Genomic DNA, 12,581 nt, shown 5'->3' with positions numbered 1-12,581 from the left:
AAAGAGGAAGATCTGTAATTCCTTTCTAAGCTGCAAATTTATTATTTTTTCCAGGAATATAATATGCACAAAGGGTCACTCCAAACGGAAACTTAAAATCCAAGCTACAGTAGGCAAACAAGAATTCCATCCAAGATGGAAAAAAATGACTCCCAGCAAATGATATTTGCTTCAATATATTGCCACCTCACTCTATTCCTTTGCATGTGCTGGTAAGTGACTCGTGATTTTGTGCCCATATTCAAGAATTAGGGGAAAGTAGAGTCTGCAGCTATTAAAATTGCTTATTCAAACAGATCCATAGACCAATGGAACAGGATAGAGATTCTGGAAGCGAAGCCTCCATTCCTCAACCAACTCGTCTTTGACAAAGCTTCCAACAACAACTACTGGGGAGAGGAAAACCTATTCAGTAAATGGTGCTAGGAAAACTGGCTGACCACATGCAGAAGATTGAAACAGGACCCCTACCTATCACCATACACAAAAATTAACTCTAAATGGATCAAAGACCTAAACATAAACCTCAAACTATAAGAATCTTAGAAAACACAGGAGACATCCTTAGTAATTTGGAACTGGGGACCAATTCCTACTCAGAACCCTAAAGGCCAATACCTTAAGAAATAAGACAGATAAGTAGGACCTCATCAAATTAACGAGCTTCTGCAAAGCAAAAGAAACCATAAAGGGAGCAGGGAGACAGCCCACAGAATGGGTAAAAATATTTGCCAACTGTATATCTCTGACAAAAGCCTAACGTCTAGGCTCTACAAGGAACTCAAAAGCACCAAAGAGAAAAAAACAGACAGCAACTCTAAAAAGTGGGCAAAAGACATGAATAGACACTTCTCAAAAGAAGATATATGGGCAGCCAACAGACACATGAAAACGTGCTCAGCCTCACTCATCATCAGAGAAATGCAAATCAAAACCACAATGAGATACCACCTAATCCCTGTAAGAATGACCGTCATTAATAAAACAAATAACAACAGATGCTGGCAAGGATGTGGAGAAAAAGGAATGCTTCTACACGGCTGGTGGGAATGCAAACTTGTACAACCTCTCTTGAAAACAGCCTGGAGATTTCTGAAAGAACTAGAAATTGACATTCCATATGACCCAGCAATTACCCTATTGGGAATATCCCCGGAGGAACTCAAATTATTCTACAAAGAAGATACCTGCACACGTATGTTTATTGCAGCTCTATTCACAATAGCAAAAACATGGAACTAACCATGTTGCCCATTAAAGCTGGACTGGATTTTTAAAATGTGGTACATATACACAATGAAATATTATACAGCCATAAAGAATGACAAATATATGGACTTTGCAGCAATCTGAATGGATTTGGAGTCGATCATACTCAATGATTTATCACAAAAACAAAGAAGAGAATTCCATTTGTTCTCACTCATAAGAGGACTTTGAACAATTATAATGCTATAAGAAAGCAATTGGCAATAATGCAAAATTATTGATGGGGGTGGTGGGATTGGCAGTTGAGGGAAACTCCTAGGGAAGGGAGGGGCATACCTCATTAACAGGGGTACCTGCATAATCAATGTTTGTATACCTAACCCTGAATTGTATCCCACATCTTTACAAAAATTTTTAAAGAAACTATAAAAAACAAAAAAAATTGCTTGTCCATCTACAGAATCAGAGGGCCAATTGCACTTAATTTTAATAGCAACTTCCCCACAACAAAACTCTCCCCACAACAAAAAACTTTCATCTCCACAACAAAAGTATAGATACATGCTCTACTGTTGAAACTGCACATGGTAGACAAGGCAGGAAAAACAAATGTCGTTTTCTTCTGAAAGAATGACAGTCTGCCAGACATGGTGTAGACAACCCAACATCTTTCTCGTTGTATGCTCCAAGGATAAATCTTTTTACTAAGACAGAGTCTTCTTCTGAGACAATGCCTTGTATATGGGTTGCTTATTATTTCACATAGTCCGCCCTGAACATGGGTCCTTTATGCTCTCCATGGGTCAAGGCAGAAGCCCATGTAACCTCCACACCTACTTAGTGATGGACTGGGATACTTTACTCAGTGCATGCTTCCAGGGACCCAAGAGCCCAAGGCAAATTTAGCTCAGACCTAGCACTGAGAACTGAACTGATCTCACGCAAACAGCTAACTTCTGATCTGTTTGTGTTACTCTTGGTTCAGAGTTTAATTCCATGTCTAGAAGGCTTTGTTCCAATTGATGGTCACTGCACTGGGATGGGGAGAGTAGCAGGCAGTGAAAACAAAATGCAGTGAATGAGAGAATGGTTCCCAGCTCTTCCTGGTTGTTTCAGTGTCCCCACATAAATCTATTTATCAACTTTGGCAACTTCAAACTATCAAGCAGAAGCTGTCAACTCTTCTTTTGGAAGATTTTTCTGACCCTCACCTTCTCGTTTGTCTGTACATCAGCATATAGGCCATCCTGAGATACTTTTAACCTCCTATCAACTGCCATTTTTAGGGTATCCCTCACAGCTTTATAGGCAAGTGATATAGGATGCTAAGAGTTGTGATCACTGCTCACAGCTTGTGAAAAGGTAATGTCTATAAAGAAAATTCTTAAAGCTGAATTTGTCACTAAATAACAAATATAGTTTGTCAGTTGATGCTGCCAAGTGGAAAAATCAAATCCTAAAATATCAATATATGATAATTATGATAATGATAGCTTAACAAATTCATACCTTTATAATTACTACTCTTCCATGAAACATAAACCTTCTCTACAAGAATATGACTTTTTTAACTTCTTCTGATACTCTTTTCCCTTTTTTGGAATCTGGGCCAAATTCTGTAAATGACTGTAAAAAAGACATGTTGATCATTTTAAGAGAGGAAGCATATTCTTTATAAAATCACTTCTGAAGTAGAGCATTTGTTTGGAGCATTAGAAAATACTTCAATCAAGTGGAAACTGCAAAAACTTTGGAAAATGTTATTTTTAAAAAATGTGTGCTCTGAAAAATGCAATTCTTTTATCAAAACTTATTGTAAAGTAAAATGTAAGGTTTAAAGAAACTAATACTATCAACATAGACGATAATTTCTAAGTATCGGTGATTTTGATGTGAAACTAAATTCATACCTTCAGATCTATAGGACAAGCTAAAACCAGTTGGGTTCAAGTCCAGTATGTTCCATTTTGTCAACTATTCTATAATAGCACATATAATTTTCAAGGGGCTTTCAATACATTTTCTCTTGTTCATGTTGACATCTACAAAGGTGCTTAGATGAACAGGTTTTGCTCTTGCATTTGTACTCAATATATTTCCAGGCCTTTTGAACAGTAGACACTCACTGTCTGGTTCTGTCTCTCTGTCTCTGTCTCAGTCTCTCTGTCTCTCTGTCTCTCTGTCTCCCTCTCTCTCTCTCTTTCTCTCTCTCTCTTTCTCTCTCTCTGACACACACACACACACACACACACACACACACACACACACACACACACACACACACACACCTCTTTGCTGTTTCAAGAGTGAAGACAACAAGCCATATTAAACTGACAATACCTTAGGAAAAGGGTCTCAGAAACAGAATGTGTGTTTCCAACTTCAGAAAGAAGTTCAGGATTTAAGTTTTCCTGGGTCTTTTTGGCTTAATCAACACAGCCATATTCAACACCACAACTCATGCCTCCTCTAACTCCAGCGGCTTGGCTGCCGTAGTTGTGTTGACATGACAAATCACTTTGCCCCCAAAGTAACAGCTCCATGCCTTTTAAGACAGTGTGCCCAGGATATACTCTCAGTTTTATCAGTTGAAATTGTAACATGTTTCACAGCAATCTGCACTTATACAGAAAGAATGCTTACCTTTCAGCTGACTTGGAAGCAGCCTGCAGGACAGTAATCCGTCAGAGAGGTCAACAGTCACATTCCCAGAACAGCTGACCCTGTCCGTCTTTGGAAAATACTGTTTACTCTGTAACTAACACTGGACACCAGGCACAAGAGACAGAAACTAAATTTAAAAAGAGTTAGGCATAAACCTCATCCCCATTGGAGCCACTTCACAAAAACAGTAGTTGTGAAGTTCCCCCAACTGATTCCTTTGTAAGAATGTCTTAGCAATGTTGGGGATTTGGAGTCAAGTGTTGAAAAAGTTTTACAATATACCCAACTCTCTACTTTCAGCGTACTGATGAAAATTCCTTAAGCTTCCCTAAGGATGTAAGTGGTAGAGGAGTAAAAGGTTACTGAAAACGGAGTTTGTCTTCTACTTACACTGACTGAATTTTTAAAATAAAATAGAGCCGGGCTCGGTGGCTCAGCCTGTAATCTCGCGCCTTTGGGAGGCTGAGGTGAGTGGATTGCCTGAGCCCGCGAGTTCGAGACTTGCCTGGGCAGCAAGACCTCATCTCTACAATAAATCAAAAAATTAACTGGGTGTGGTAGCCTGTAATTCCAGCTACGTGGAAGGCTGAGGCAGAAGGATCGCCGGAGCTCAGCAGGTCGAGGCTGCAGTGGCCGGGAGCGGCCACTGCACTCCAGTCTGGGCAACAGAGTGAGACTCCAACTCAAAAAAAAATAAAAAATAGGAAGTCCTCCTGAAATGAAATGTCAATTACTCCAGAGAAGGAAAGTCAGAATTATGCAATAGATGGCCATGACAAGGCTGAGCAAACTCTTCAGTCAAGCAGGGCAATTGCCCTGCCACCCAGCCACCAAGAATGTCCAGAGAAGGCAGACTACTGCAGCACCTTCCCCAATTTCCACAAATTTTCCTCCCTAATTGCTTTCAAGAGAAGCGAGTCTTACCCCCAAAGACCACTAATTCCATGTCCAGCTTCTATGCAAGGGGCTCTGACTTTGGAGCTGGCCCAATTGGAGGCCCCATTTAAAGCATAGCCAAGGAAGGGACTCTAAATTTGAAAAACAAATTATTACCCATTTGTTTGCTTATCTTCGGAAAATACATCATCTCAGATTGGCTTTGTCATCTCACTCTGCATAATATATTTTTAGAAGAAAAATATCACAATTCCATGTTTGTCATTTGGGACCATTCCCATCACCACTGACTTCTATGATTTCCACTGCTTGAGTTGATATATGCTGATGATTTCTAAGTGAATGCTCATGTAAAAAAAAAAAAAAAAGTTACTACAAGATAGTGTTTCATTATTTTGTATCCATTTTGGTGATTTGACAGTCATTGGTTGAGTACATTGACATCGCCATATGGGTGCTGACAGCTTTCAGGAGCTGAGCACACAGTCTACTGACAGGAGCTTAGTTGGAGTGAACAAAATTACATCCAGCCACACACCAAAGTAGGTTGAATGTGCTAAGTGCTAAGTTAAGAGTATAAACGATGTGCTTCCAGAGCCAAAGAAAGAGAAGACCATTCTGGCTGGCGACTTTGTTCATGACTTCACACAAATGTTTGATATGAGCAAGGCTATCCTAGTCCTTGCTATGAAAAGTGGTCTTTGTACAGCAACATTTACCTCACATGACAATCTGTGAGAAATTCAAAATCTAGGGCAGGGCACAGTGTTTCACTCTTGTAATTCCAGCACTTTGGAAGGTGGAAGGGTCACTTGAGACCAGGAGTTTGTGACCAGCCTGGGCAATTAGTGAGATCCCCCGTATCTTCAAAAAAATTTTTTTTAATTAGCTAGACTTGGTGGCTGGTGCCTGCAGCCCCAATTACTTAGGAGGCTGAAGTGGGAGTATCACTTGAGCCCAGAAGTTCAAGGTTACAATGAGCTGTGTTTGAGCCACTTTACTCCAGCCTGTGTAACAGAGGGAAGCCCAGTCTCAAAAAAATTTAAAATCTTGGATGCCACCCTAGACCTGCAGAGTCAAACCTGCACTTTAAAAAAAACCTACAGGTAACTTGAATGTGCATTCAAGTTTGAGGAGCACTTATTTAGCTACTCTTAGAATTGATAGAAATATAGGAAGAAGAACATGTCAGATATAAGCAAAAATATTGGAAGCCAGAGTATGTACTAATGCCAGGTGGGCTGTGATGTATCACTCCATGGGTTCTTTGACTTCGCCACAGAAAAGAATTTCAAGAGTGTCCAAAGTGTAGTTTAAGAAGGTAGAAAGAAAAGGGGCAAGCTGAAGAAAAGGTGTAGGTGCCTTAAGAGAAAGGACACATGCTTGCCTTTGACAAAAAGCTTTATATATGTTTACAATAATAATTAAGCAAGCCAGGAGCTTAAAAGTGGAGGGCTGCAGGTATCTGGTCATGAGTTTTGATTACCATCTCTCCACCTTTAAAGTCACAAGGATCTTCTACATAATGAAAGTTCCTGTCTAACTAAATTTGGTATTTTCTTAGGACATCATGTCTGCATTTTGGGTAATTCTCTATTTTTTCTGAGAATTACTGCACTTGTTGTTCCACATTCCAATCTACAAGGTAGTCAGGTCTGATATGCCTGGTCAGTCGTGAAGGTCATGTATGGATAAGAAAGACATCTGAACACTTACCCTATTTTAATTTAGACCTGCCTAAGAAAACCTGTCTAACTATTTCTAAACTATGTTTACCTCATGTACCACGCGCTTGAGGAAAAGCAGGTAGAAAGGGAGAATTTATGGAGTACATAGGAGGATTTATGTCTGTCATGCAACAGAATATTAAAAATAATAATAATTTTTTTAAAAAAACCTTAGCCACCTATTAGGAGCCAGTGACTCTGCTAAATGATTGATAAAATTCTATCTTATTTTGTGCTCTCAACCATCCCATGAAGTAGCTGCATCATCTTTCAGATGAAAAAGCCAAGACTAACAGAGGTTAAGTAACTTCCCAAGTTCACACAGACAGAAGAGAGCAGAGTCAGGATTTGAAACTAACATTTACTCTTAAACTAGAGCCCTCAGCCACTACTTACTCTAAGCCTTGGATTTTCTAGACCAGGAACAAATCCCAGTCCTGATAAATGCTTCCCTAGAAAGCAACAAGAGGTCCTGAATCCCACAGATAGAGCATCCAAGGAAGCCCAAGCTCTGTTTCTTCTTACATTCTTCCTTTCTCGATCAGGAGAATAGACCGAAAATATCATTTTGGTGATTATGGTAATTATTTTTCCATTACAAATACAACTTTTATTTTTATTACAAACTAAATTCATATACTCTATAAAAAATTTGGAAAATGCAAAAAGTTACAAACAGAAAAAATATAAATGATCTATAAAACCACAACTCAAATATACCTCAGTTGACATTACAGTATATTTCTTTTCAGACTTTTTCATATATTTATAACTTTTATGTAACTAGGATTGTACAATGTACACTATTTTGTAACTTATTTTATTAAATAACACATTATAAACAATTTCCCAATCATCAGTGCTTTTTTCCATGAGAATTCTTAATGGTGGGATGGAGACAAACATAGTTTTGTCTGACCTGACGGCTAGTCAGCGGGCAGAGAGGCAATGACATAGGTAAGGAGAACAGGCTAGATTTAACCCACCCTTAATGGATGGTTATTTTCTTTATCATTTATTTTATTTTAATTTTGAGTTGCAGTCTCACTCTGTAGCTCACTCTAGAGTGCATAGCTGGATCACAGCTCATTGCTCCTCAACCTCCTGGACTCAGGGGATCCTTCTGCCTCAGCCTCCCATGCCCAACTAATTTATTTTATTTTATTTTTGTAGCATCAAGGTCTTGCTAGGTTGTCCAGGCTGGTCTTGAACTCCTGGGCTCAAGCAATTCTCTTGCCTCGACTTCCCAAAGTGCTGGAATTACAGATGTGAGCCACTGTATCCAGTCCTTCCCTTTATCATTTTAAAATTGAAATCGGTCATATGAAGTTTGCTTAAAATAACAAATAACTGTATTTTATAGGCAAATAAAAATTATCAAACTTCCCAAGAATGAGAAAAACATAATCAGATGAAACACTATGGCCATGAATGACCTATGCTCCTTGTGTGCTTCAAATGGTGTATCAGCAAGACTCATAATAAAATATGTTTTTTTAATTGATCACTATGTATACTATAATACTATTATAGTAGTATTACATGCTCATTACAAACATCTCCAAAAATACCCAAAAGTAAAGGCATCTTATTTACTTACACTTCGTTGCAGGTAACAGAAACTGACTTGAGAATAAATAATAATTGTATATTATAAGCACAAGAATACCTCGTGGGACTCAGCCAGGCCTCATGAGGGATAGAATCAGAAACTAGAAAGTCGTCATAAACCAGTTTCTCTCTGGGATCCTATGATCTCTTGTCTTTTTCTTTCTTTGTATATCTGCTTTTTTCTCATTTTTCTAGAAACTTGATTTCTTTGTGCAAGTGGAGCAAAGTGGCTGCACCCACAGTCCAAAATGTGCATGTCCCTGAATCCAAGGCATGCATACAAATTAACTTGCTTTCTCTGAAGTCCCAATTCTAATATCCAGGACAGAAAGGCTAATCTGCCCACCTGGAGTCAGATGTTCTTCATGATCCAATATGCAATGGGTAGGGGAGTGGGAAAGAGAGATGACAGGGCAGAGTCAAATATTCTCAACACTAGAGAGTTGAGGAGACATCATCAAAATAATCTACTAAAAACCAGGAAGACAGAAACAAACCAAAAAAATACAACAAAGATATGTTAATATTTTCGTGGATATTCTTCCAGCTTCTTTTCTATTCTTACATTTGTTAATATTTCTCCCCAGTCTTCTTTTATATATGACATATTTTAGTGTGATAATAATGTATACACTTTATTCCTTAACACATAAATTTTTCATACTACCACAAAATCTTGAAAAATATTTTAAATCAGCAAAGTAGTCATTAGTCAACATGCCATATTTCACTTGCCATTCCCATGCATTTAGAAACTCAGATTATTTCTAGTTTTCAAATAAATCTGAGATGATTACCTTTATGTGCAGGAAGCTGCTTCTCTACTTTAAATTATTTCATTAAAAATTGATTTCCAGATAATGAATTTTGTCCAATTAAAGAAAACAAACACTATCCAAGTTTTTGATAGATTTGCTAAATTACTTTCTAGAAGATTGCATGAACGTGTCTTTCACATGCCCTCACCAAGCATAAAGTATTATTGTACTTAACAATTTAAAAACTTGCCACAGTTAACAATAATTTATTGTCAAAATAACTAGGAGAGTAGAATTGGAATATTCCTAATACAAATAAATAATAAATGTTTAAGGTATTGAATATCTCAATTACCCTGGTTTGTCATCACACATCATATGCATGTGTCAAAATATCACAGGAACTCCATAAATATGTGCAACTATTATATATCTATAAAAATTAAAAATGTATTTTTAAAAAATAGCCATAGTAGAAACTTAAGAGAGAAATAACATTTACTAGCATTCTTAAAGCCACTTGAGTATAAGACTGGTTTCTTCTATATAACTATTGAGGCCTCATCATCACACATTGGTCAGTTAGCATTTAAACACCCTTTCACAGCTGGGCTAAACATACCATTCTTTCTTGGTACCACCCTTCACTGATCCAACACATATTAATTGACCACTTGTTAGCTGCCAAGCACTGCTTGAAACTTGGAAGTAGAAACATATAGATACATGTGCCCTGTCCTTAAAGACATTGTTACAAAAAGGATAAGAGGAATGGCAGCCCTTACTGGAGGAGAAACAATGGAGAAGCATCACCATATTTCACTCAGGGCTGCCTGTATAGCTCTGAAATTCCCTCAGTGATAGATGCCCAACAGGTCCTAGGACCAGCTCTAGTCCAAACCTGCAATTCAGAAAAAAATCCCAAGGAATGAGGGAGGATAGTGCTCTGAATTCATTTCAGCCACAGACCCCAGGGCTGTCTAGAACATGGCTATTCCTGCTTATATGAGAGAATAATTCCTAAATTATATTAGAAGAGTGGATGAAATGTTTCTTTGGGACTTATTCGAATATACCAAAGTAGTAAACCCAACTATGACGTCTGGAGCAGACAAAATCTACATGCAAGGGCAGATTCTTATGATAACAAACACACACTCTCTCCCTCCACTTTCCATCTCTCTCTTTCCCTCACATTGACTACAGCTTATTAATATAAATGTTGCTCCCAATTTGAGAAGTTCATTGAGGCATAATTTAGAATTAATAAGCTTAGGCAATAGTATACAATTAATGTACTTCCCAAGTTAGGCAAATGTTTAATGTCACCACATAAAACCAAGTCTTCATGATTATCAGAATACCAGCTGTGCACTGATCAGGAACACAAGAGGAATTTTGTTAATTATCATTACCCAGAGGAAAGTAATTAGTTGCTTTGTGGGAAGAATTAAAAACAAATGTTGCCATTTTCATTTTATTTTCAACTACTGAAGTTGATAAAACTCAAAATCGGTCTACCTATTTCTGAAAACATAAACTTGTTAATACAGCATTAGCAGATGGCATGTTAATCTTCATGTCCATAAATTAATTGATACACTATTAATTGGATAATTGGTTGATTGTTTTTAGGGGACATGAAATGATTGCTAAACCACAAGGTGAAAAGGGTGACTGAAACACCCTTGAAGAAAATGATGCAATCTAGCTTTCTTAAAGTTTCAAGACTTTATAAATAAAGTCTTATTTATCCCATTCAGTGGACTGTCTCCCCACTCTCTTGATGGTTTATTTTGCTTTGCAGAAGATTTTCAGTTTGATGTGGTCCCACATGTCTCTCTTACCTCTTATGGCAAGGGCATCTGGAGTTTTTATCAGGAATTTCCGTAAGGGTGTCTACTGAGTTTGCTAAGATTCTTATAGATTTATGATTAGGTCTTTGGTCCATTTAGAGTTTACTTTTGTGATGATGATAGGTAGGGGTCCTGTTTCAATCTTCTGCATGTGGTCAGCCAGTTTTCCCAGCACCATTTACTGAATAAGTTCTCCCCAGGGGTTGTTGGTGGAGGTTTTGTCGAAGATAAATTGGTTGAGAAATTGAGATTTTGTTTCTGGAATCTCTATTCTGTATCATTAGCCTATATTCCTGTTCTTGTACCACTATCAGGCTGTATTTATTATTGTAGCCTTATAATAAAGTTTAAAGTCTGGAAGTGTGATACTTTCCACTTTGTTTCTTTTGCTGGGGATTGTTTTGGCTATTCATGGTTGTTTATGTTTCCATATGAATTTCTGTATTGTTTCAAGGCCTGAGGAGAATGATGTTGGTAATTTAAAGGAAATTGCGTTGGATCTGTTGATTATCTTGGGTACGATGGACATCTTAACAATGCTGATTCTTCCAATCCATGAGCATGAAATATTTTTCCATTTGTTTGTGTCTTCTTTTATCTCTTTGAGCAGTATTTTGTAGTTTTCATTGTAAAGGTCTTTCATTTATCTGGTTAGGAAGATGCCAAGGTATTTCATTTTTGTGTGTGTGGATATTGTGAATGGGATAGTACTTATTATTTGGTTCTCTGCCTGTGTGTTGTTGGTATATTAAAATGCAACTGTCTTTTGCACGTTAATTTTGTACCCTGAGATTTTGCCTAAGTCATTTATCAGTGCAAGGAGGTTTTTGACAGATTCCCATGGGTTTTCCAGGTGTAGAATCAGATCATCCACAAAGAGGGATAGCTTAACTTCCTGTTTTCCTGTTTGGATACCCTTGATATCCTTCTCTTGCCTGATTGCTCTAGCTAGGACTTTCAACACTATGTTGAACAGGAGCTGTGAGAGTGAGCAGCCTTGTCTTGTTTCAGTTTTCAGGGAAGTGTTTCCAATTTCTGTCCATTTAGTAATATGTTGATAGGTTTATCATAGATGGCTTTTACTATCTTGAGACACATTTCCACTATGCCTAGGTGTTCAAAGGTTTTTTTCAAAAATGGATACTGGATTTTGTTGAAAGCATTTTCTGCATCCAATGAAATGATTGCGTGGTTCTTGTTTTTACATCTGCTGATGTATTTAATTACATTTATGGTCTTGCTGATGTTAAACCAGCCCTGCATTCTGGGGATGAAGACTACTTTGTCTTTGTGGATAACTTTTGAGATGTGTTGTTGGATCTGATTCGCTAGAATCCTGTTGAAAATGTTTGCATCTATGTTCATCAGGGATTTGGGCCTGTGGTTCTCTTTCTTTTTTTGTATGCCTTTGCCTGATCTGTGTATTAATGTGATGTTAGCTTCATAAAGTGGTTTGGGGAAAGTTCTATCTTTCTTGATTATCTAGAATGTTTTTAAGAGGGTTGGTATAAGTTCCTCCTTGTATGTTTTGTAGAATTCTGCTGGAAAGTCATCTGGCCCAGATACCTACATATATGTTTATTGCAGCATTATTTACAATAGTAAAAATATGGAACCAACTGGGTTACCCATCAAAACTGGACTGGATTTTTAAAATGTGGTACATACCCATGATGACATATTATGCAACCACAAAGAAGGGCAAAATTATGGACTTTGCAGAAACTTGGATGGATTTGGAGTCTAGCATAATCAGTGACCTGAAATAAAAACTGAGGAACACATGTTCTCACTCATAAGTAGGCCTCAAACACCTATCCTATTACTGCAAAAAAGGGATTGATAGTAGTGGGATACTG

The sequence above is a fragment of the Carlito syrichta genome, unplaced genomic scaffold (genome assembly GCF_000164805.1).
Source record: "Carlito syrichta isolate Samal-C Ts95f unplaced genomic scaffold, Tarsius_syrichta-2.0.1 Scaffold287310, whole genome shotgun sequence".
Taxonomy (NCBI): Eukaryota; Metazoa; Chordata; class Mammalia; order Primates; family Tarsiidae; genus Carlito; species Carlito syrichta.
Note: the sequence above shows the minus strand (reverse complement) of the source record.